This window comes from Tenrec ecaudatus, chromosome 11, assembly GCF_050624435.1.
Source record: "Tenrec ecaudatus isolate mTenEca1 chromosome 11, mTenEca1.hap1, whole genome shotgun sequence".
Taxonomy (NCBI): domain Eukaryota; kingdom Metazoa; phylum Chordata; class Mammalia; order Afrosoricida; family Tenrecidae; genus Tenrec; species Tenrec ecaudatus.
The window spans coordinates 34,181,267-34,189,679 of record NC_134540.1 but is presented as its reverse complement, the minus strand read 5'-3'; the positions used below and the strand labels follow the sequence as shown (position 1 = coordinate 34,189,679).

The 8,413-nt window shown below is 36.7% G+C and overlaps 1 non-coding gene across 1 annotated transcript; it reads right to left on the bottom strand.

The window, feature by feature from the left end:
• Positions 1-8,040: 8,040 nt before the first annotated feature.
• LOC142462017 (small nucleolar RNA SNORA42/SNORA80 family) lies at positions 8,041-8,174 on the bottom strand. The gene has a single exon (XR_012787167.1). It is a non-coding gene; the product is annotated as a small nucleolar RNA SNORA42/SNORA80 family (small nucleolar RNA).
• Between the last annotated feature and the right edge of the window lie 239 nt (positions 8,175-8,413).

Below are 8,413 nucleotides of genomic sequence, written 5' to 3'. Positions count from 1 at the left end.
TGCATTTGAATTGTGCCTTCTTCTTGGACTGAAATGAAAACTCATGCTTCCCTTTGCCTTGTATACTCTACCACATCCATGGATGTATTTGCATCAAATATAAATACACACCTACAAATATCCTCTGTGAAATGTATGTGTTTATTGGTGTATTCCACTCACTTTCAGTTTTATTATTCATGCATCCACATGTTGATTCCTGCTACTCTGGGATTCTGTACATGGCATTTATCTTGATTGTCTGTAACTCTTTTCTTCCTATTGTGTCTGACCTTCCCACTACACCTTTAGCCCAATTGCTGTTCCCTTCACCCAAGTTAGAGTTCACTCTCTGGCTAGTAATTTACTCTTATTTTCCCACCTACCCCTCCTCACTGCCACAAAGTCAATTTAGACAGATAGTGAATTTATAGGACACTTTAAAATTTTTATAGAAACAAAAAGATAGACTCACCTTTCGCTCATCCTTCTCCCGTGGAGAAATTGGTGGGCTTCACTGGCTGTCCTGGAATTTAGCAGTCAATGCATAGCCCATTATACTACCCAGTTTCCTCAACCTCCCCCCACTCCCCCAGCAAAGGATGCACCTCTCAGGGTGAAAACCTTTCCCTGAATTTTTTAATTAGTGGTTTCATATAATGTTCTTTTGTGACAACCAACTTTTGGTCAGCTTTATGTCCTCCAGGTTTACCCATGTTATGATGGGCTTCACAGTCATAGTTTTCTCTAATATTAGTTCATATTCCATTGTGCATATGAACCATAGTGTGTTTATTCATGCCTCCATTGGACAAATTAAGTTGTTTCTGCCCTTTTGCTATTATTTGTTTATTTTAAATACTTCCTCTGGACCACAATAATACCATCTTTGTTTTCATATAACTACACTGTTTGGGTGAAATAAATATATTTGATATGGTAGCAAAAATTACTTTGTTGTTAATTTGATTTTGATGAAAAAAAAATCCAGAACAAAACACTTACTGCCATTGAGCCTGTCATTCCTTACTCATAGCAATTCCACAAGACAGGGTAGAATGGCCCCTGTGGATTTGCAAGACTGTAACTCTTTATAGGAGTAGAAAATCCCATCTTCCTAACTATAAGTGTTAGTTGATATACACACCACCTTCATACATTTATAGATCAAATATACTGAAAAATAATAGCTTCACATCTTTTTAAAATTTTTCAGCCTTATTGCTATTCAGTAGATACTGATCCATAGCAAGCCTCTAGGACAGGGTACAACTATCCATTGGGGTTTCTGAGACTGTCATTTTAGAAAGTTTCATCTTTGTCCCATAGACCACCCGGTGATTTCAGAATGCTTATTTTGTGATTTGTTTTATTTTTCAGCAACATATGCTTAGTTATTCTCATAGAGTCTTGTCCTTGCAAGAGTGGTACGGGAAGAATTACGTATAAACAGGAAGATCCTAGACAAGATGGATTGACACAATGGCTGCATGAATGGATTCCAGCAAAGCAAAACTTTTGAAAGCAGTGAGGTATTTCATTCTGGTGTGACCTGCAGGGTTTCTCTGGGTCAGAGCTGACTCAATGGCACCCAGCAACACCAGACACATTTTGTGTGTGTGTGTGTGTGTGTGTGTGTGTGTGGTGTGGCAGTGTATGGACTGCAACCTCAACAACAAAGAAAAAGTCACACAATGCTTTGAGAATGACCAGGGCAACAATTGTACAAATGTTCTTGGCACACAATAGGTATACGTATGGATTGTGATAAGAGTTGTACGATCCCCCAATAAAATGATTAAAAGAAATAAAAAGTCATACAATATAAAGTGCAAGTGGATGGATCTGTTAAGAATACAAACTTGAATAACAATTAGTAATAATCAATGCATCATTTATAGTTTAAAAGTCAACATATGAATTTAAAAATATTATGATAAATTAGAAGAAGCCTGTATATGGGAAGAAGATGATCAAAAACAAATAGAAATGATTAATAATATGTTAGAACAGAATAGAACCTGGGGTAGTTATATAATCTGTTGTCAATTTGAGAGAATTATTAGTGAAGGGGTGGAGTCTAGCCTGTGGGTCATTTTGTAGCCAATGAGACCTTTGTGTGAACATAGCCTTTCCCTGAGGATTATGGGAATTCCTGGATTTCTCCCTTGGAGGTGGAATACAACTCTCTCTACTCACTCCCTGAGAGACTCATGAGACATTAACAAGACACATGGTACTATGCTGGTAGACCCCATTCCCTGGAAACTGGAGGAGCCAACTGGCAACACCTGACAGCGTTGCGATGTTTCTACCGCCACTGGATCCACAAGACTTTGCACCCACTGGCCTGTGATCTTTCTGAATTCGACATCATTGAATGTGTTTTGTGAGTCCTAAGAGGACTTTATAGATTGGTATCAGATATATGGGCTAATATCAGACATATGGACTTGATCTGAACTGGGCTGGGATGTTTTCTTAATATTTAATTGCTCTTGTATATAAAACTGTTTCTTATGCACAGATGAGTGTCTATGAATTTGTTTCTCTAGTCTACCCAGACCAACCCTGAACTCTATCAGTTATTTTGTTAATGCAATGGATTAGCCTCTGCAATTAAAAAACAGTTATACTTAGACAAGAAAAAAATAAAACTCAAGTATATGCTGAGAGAGGAGAAACATATATCCCTACAGTGATGTTGAGTAGGAAGCAAAGATGTTCATGCAAACATAAGAATATTGGAGTTGTTAAAATATTCTAAACAACATTGATGTCAAGAAAATGAGGAATATTTTATAATGACAACAGTCCAGTTATTCATGATGACATAACAATCACTAATGTGCATGCACTTAAAAACAAATACTAGCAATGAGATATCCAAGGGCATATCCAAGGGCACAACTGGGAAAAAGTTACATTATCATAAAATGATGGGAATAGAGAGAGTACATTCTCTGATAAAAATATAATTTTATTAGATCTCAATAACTGTAATCTTATTAGAAATTATGAACAATTAAATAGTAATTTGATCAAAAAGTAATCACATGGAAACAAGAAAATATATCAAATTGAATGAGAATAAAGTCAAACCATGATAATACCAAACAAGATGAAAATATGTGGTATGTTTCCCACAGAATGCTTATAAGGAATTGCACAGGCATACATATACTTAATCATTGGACTAATTTATTGGACTCATTTTATGCCTGCTAAACTTATGCTTTATGATTCATGACCAAGCATTGTTTTTGTTAAAATTCTTTTTACAATACATTCAACGAATGCTCTTTTTTAAAAAATTACATGATCTGTGCCTTTCATCATTAAAATTGTCTTTTAATGAACTCTGACATTGTATGCTTTGAATTCCCCCCTGTGAAGAAGAGATAAGGAAAATACTGTTTAAAAGGAATCAATGCTCCTCCTGGTTTTGCTGACTGGGTGCTCTCTGGTGTCTTCATATCATGTACTCCAGATCAAGGCTTCTGGGCAAGGATGTTGTTCAGCACAATTACATCTAGTAGATAGTGCTACTTAACTGTGCTGAGCTGTGGTTTGTAATAAATAATAAATAATAGACAAAACCCCAATACAGCTGAACAGCTGTCACCACAGTTAAGACAGGAGGCAATGAAGAGGTCAGGAAAGAGACATAACTGGGGTGTACACATAAACTCAGCTGCCAGGCCTGAGAACACGTCTCTTAACATCAGGGAGTCTGTAGCTGCCAGAATTTCTCACAATTCAATTTATATATAATTTATATATTGACATCAGACTTGGTAGAAAGATAGAGAAATTAAAATTTCACACATTCAACATTACTATAAAAAAGGATCTTGCAAGTTAATGTTGAAAATGTGAATGCATGACTAATGGTTTAATTTTTGCCAAAGAAAATATATGCTTTTAACCTTGAACAGTACAATTCTTATTGAGCAAGTATTATACCTAACTTCACTTTTGTCTATTTTAACAATTAATATTATTACTTAATTTAATTTAAATAGCAAAATAGCCATTGTGTTCAAATGTTGAATTCTATTTTCTCATTTTGACTCATGGTTTCATGAATTAATTTTCTAGTGCTTCCATAGCAATGTACCTCCCTCTGGGTTGCACCTCAAACCACCGGGAAACTAGATGGTCTTCGGGACACTTGTCAAGGTTAGAAGACTGTTGTAGGTGGCAGCAGAGCCTTGGTCACCTGAAAGGCATTCAGTGTTTTTGCATATTCTAAAAAAAAAAAAAAAGTCACTGCTGTAGAGCCCATTGTGACCTACAGTTAACATCTAAGACCTGGTAGAACTGCCTCTATGGGTTTCTGAGAGTGTAAATCCTATGGAAGTAGAAAGCCTCAACTTTCATCCATTGAAAGACTGTTGGTTTCTAACTGCTGACCTTGTGGTTAGCAACCTAAAGCATTACCCACTATGACACTAGGGCTCCTGTGTCTTTTATCTTTTTTCAGCAGGAAACTAGTCGTATTCAAATTGGGTTCATTCTCATCCAGTAGGCCCTCATATTAACTAGCTACACCTGTAAATACACCATTTTTAATTAAGGGCATACTCACAGATGCAGAGAATTAAAACTTCAACTTATTTTTTGAGGGGAGTGGGGTGAGGATTTCAATCCATAACAGATACATCTAATTGAAAATTATTCACTGAATTGAGAGAATTACAATCCTTTGTATTCTTAATCGAACTTAAATATAATAATTTATACTATAATGTTTTTATTATGAAGCATTTATATTAAATCGGTAAGTGAAGGATAACATTTTCTTATGCAGGCATATGAATTTATTGCAGAGAAAAATGGAGAAGCATAGGTAAAATATTAGATTTCTTAAATGTACTTTGTGTGTTATGCCAGAGCACCACAGCATAAACTGTGTTGGCATATTCTCTCACCTTAAGTTTCTAGGAAGCCAAATAGATGCCAAGATGACAGAACAGTCATGTGGGATCCTTCAATGAGTTTCCACCCTCCCATTTCAAGAAACCCTGATGTCATGGTTGAGTAAGCATTAGACAGCTAACCAAAAGGCATTTGTAGAGGTCTAATTACAGGCATGTACATATGTAAATATATTTATATATGATGATGGGGAAATATATCTCTGTGCATATATTTATTGGTTTAGTATTAAGGTAGCAGGTGGACATTGTGCCTCCACTCAAGCACTCAATAATAATGCAATAATACTTTGTTCTCTTAAATTGGCATTCCATGATGCTTGCCTTCCTGACACTTCCCTGAAGACAAATCGGGTACATAAGCAAATGTGGTGAAAAATGCTAATGGTGCCCGACTATCAAAAGATATAGTGTCTGGGGTCTTAAAGGCTTGAAGGTAAACAAGTAGTCATCTAGCTGAGAAGCAATGAAGCACACCAGCCTGTGTGATCAGAGGCGCCGTAGGGATCAGTTATCAGGCATCAAAGAACAAAAAATCATATCATTGTGAATGAGGGGGAGTGTGGAGGGGAGACCCAAAGCCCATCTATCCGCAACTGGAAATCCCCATACAGAAGGGCAATGGAGAGATGAGCCAGTCATGGTGTAGTGTAGCAACAATGAAGCATACAACATTCATCTAGTTCCTAAATGCTTCCAACACCACTGTTATGATCCAAATTCTACCTTACAAATACGGCTAGACCAGAGGATGTACACCTGTACAGATAGGAACTGGAAGCACAGGGAATCTAGGACAGATGATCCCTTCAGGACCAGTGCTGGTGGTACTGGGATGGTGGAAGGAAGGTGGAGTAGAAAGGGGGAACCAATTATAAGGATCTACATATAACCCCCTCTCTGTGGGGTGGACAACAGCAAAACAGGTGCAAGGAGACATTGGATAGTGTAAAACATGACAAAATATAAAAATAATTTATAAATTATTAAGGGATCATGAGGGAGGGGTAAGGAAGGGAAAATGAGGAGCTGATACCAAAGGCACAAGTAGAAAGCAAATGTTTTGAGAATGATGAGGGCCCAAAATGTACAAAAGTGACACCATGGATGGATGGATGGATTGTGATAAGAGTTGTACAAGCCCCCAATAAAATGACTTTTTTAAAAAAATGAGTCCTTGTGAAAATCCAGTAGCTGATGTATGAGAGAAAGTTGAGGTTATCTGCTGCTCTTTTTAGATTCAAAGCCTCGGCTTAATATAGGATGGCAATTAGGCAGAATAGACTCTATGAAAGTGGGATATTATACAGTTTTGACCCCACTTGATCATTTTGGATCCAGTTTACATGTCTCCCAGTCCAATTGTGCATGTATAATAACTTGGAGTTGGGGGAGGAGGGGACAAGAATGTTTACTTACAGGTGTTACTGAGAGGCTAGATAGACTGAAGATCAATTGGGAATGGCTCATCCAGGTCTGAGAGTTCATCCTGCCATCATCTTTCTTGAAGTGTCGTGCTCGATCATGTTTTTGAGGTTGGTTGCCAAGGAGTCAGCCTCCAACTGAAAGCAAGTCTGTGTACAAGGAGCTCACACTTTACGACACGTAGCACCTCCACTGGTGAATTTCTGGAAGTCAGTTACTAGACTTTCTTCTTTGTCTTAGTGGAGAATCTCATGTGAAATGTATTCAGCATCAGAACTACACAGAAACATCACTGAAAGAAGGGTGGTAGCTTCCCTAGGGCATGAATACCAGGCAGGTCTCCTCCACACATGGTAAATTACTACCACTGACCACTCCTACCCCTGCTTATAGACATAGAATTTAATTCAAGCATAGCCTTGGAAAAATTTCAGAATTGAAACTATGTTCAGGAAGCTATGGCCTGCTGTGAAAATGCATATTCTTATCCTAGAGATCGGTTAGATTTTTGGTAGATTTGTAGTCTATATATGATAAACAATTGAAACACACAATTTTTCTTTTCATTAAGTAATCTGTTTATATTAGAGAACTTTAAAGAAATTTTCCTATGAATTTTTTTTTCATTTTTCCTGGGTGTATCACACTGTATGCATAAATTCTATTTTTCATTGTAAATAATTATACGAACATTTTGTTTAATTAGCTTTTGTGTAAATTGTTCACTGTCTACTGTTTTTCTCAATCACTTTATTGGGAGTTCTTACAGATGTCATAACATTCCATAGTTCCATCACATCAAGCAGTATTTTACAATTGCTACCCCAGTCATAATATTTTCTTTATTCTTGAACTCCTTCATATCACCTCCCTTTTATCCCCTCCCTACCCCCTCCTGCTCCCCAAGAACCCCTATTTTAATTTTTTATTATTTATTCATTTTGCTGTATTTTACGCCATCCCATATACCCATTTATGGACTAGTCTCTTGTCTGCTCCCCTCAAGTGGGGTTCTACAGTCATCAATGCTGCCAGACCCACCTTCCCCTGCTTCCCAACCCCTTGCTTCCTATTCCCTCAGGGAACCATGATCCCGCTACTGTTTCTGAAAGGTTAATTATACAAATGAACATACGCAAGTCTGACATGATTAATGAGATAAAACAAATAAAAACAATAATAGTAAGGGGAGGAAATACTGAAGAACTAGAGAGTAGTTGCTTTTTGTGTCCTCTAAATTGAACTCCAATAAATGCACACACAAATCATAAACATTTACAACATGGGATTTATTTATATGTATGTTGTGCATTCAAAATGTTCATTGATATATGGGATTATAAGACAATGGAATTTCCCCATTAACATTTTGCAGCCTCTATGTATGATTGAATACCAGATGTAATCTATGTAGAACCACAGTACACATACTTTTTTCCTACTGATCTAGAACCAACATTTGATAATTTTATAATATTTTTGGCAATAAAAAATGTATCTGGGTTATACTTAATTATATTGGACCTGAAAACTTCAACTGCTTTATGTTCTGGAAATTGACTAACGGAAAGAGAGAATTTACCAGAATATAACATAAAAGAAACAATTATACTATATTTATTTAGAAGAGAACACTCATCAAAAATATTTGGAAATAGTTTAAACAACTAGTCTTCTTAAACTAGTCTCTTTTTTCCATTGTGCAACCTGCTTCAGTGCCTGAAGCCCATGGGGTAAAGCCAGGCAATGGTTCGGGGTTACAATTTGCTTTGGCATGGGACATTAGGAGAGGCCGATGGGATTGGACCTGCCATAAATCCAAACCCATGCCTTAAACTAGTCTTAAACTAGTCTTCTTAAACTAGTTTAGTACAACAATCTCTGTGTTATCACAAAAGCAAAATATTTTCTCTTTGCAAAATACTTTGTTGAAGTGACCAAGACAATTTGTATGCTTAGTAAACTTAGCTATTCTACTGTACTTATACTGATATTTTTGTATTATTTGATTTTGGTGAAGTATTCCTGGTGAAGTGCAATGGCCACTTTCAACATAGATCTCTGTATTA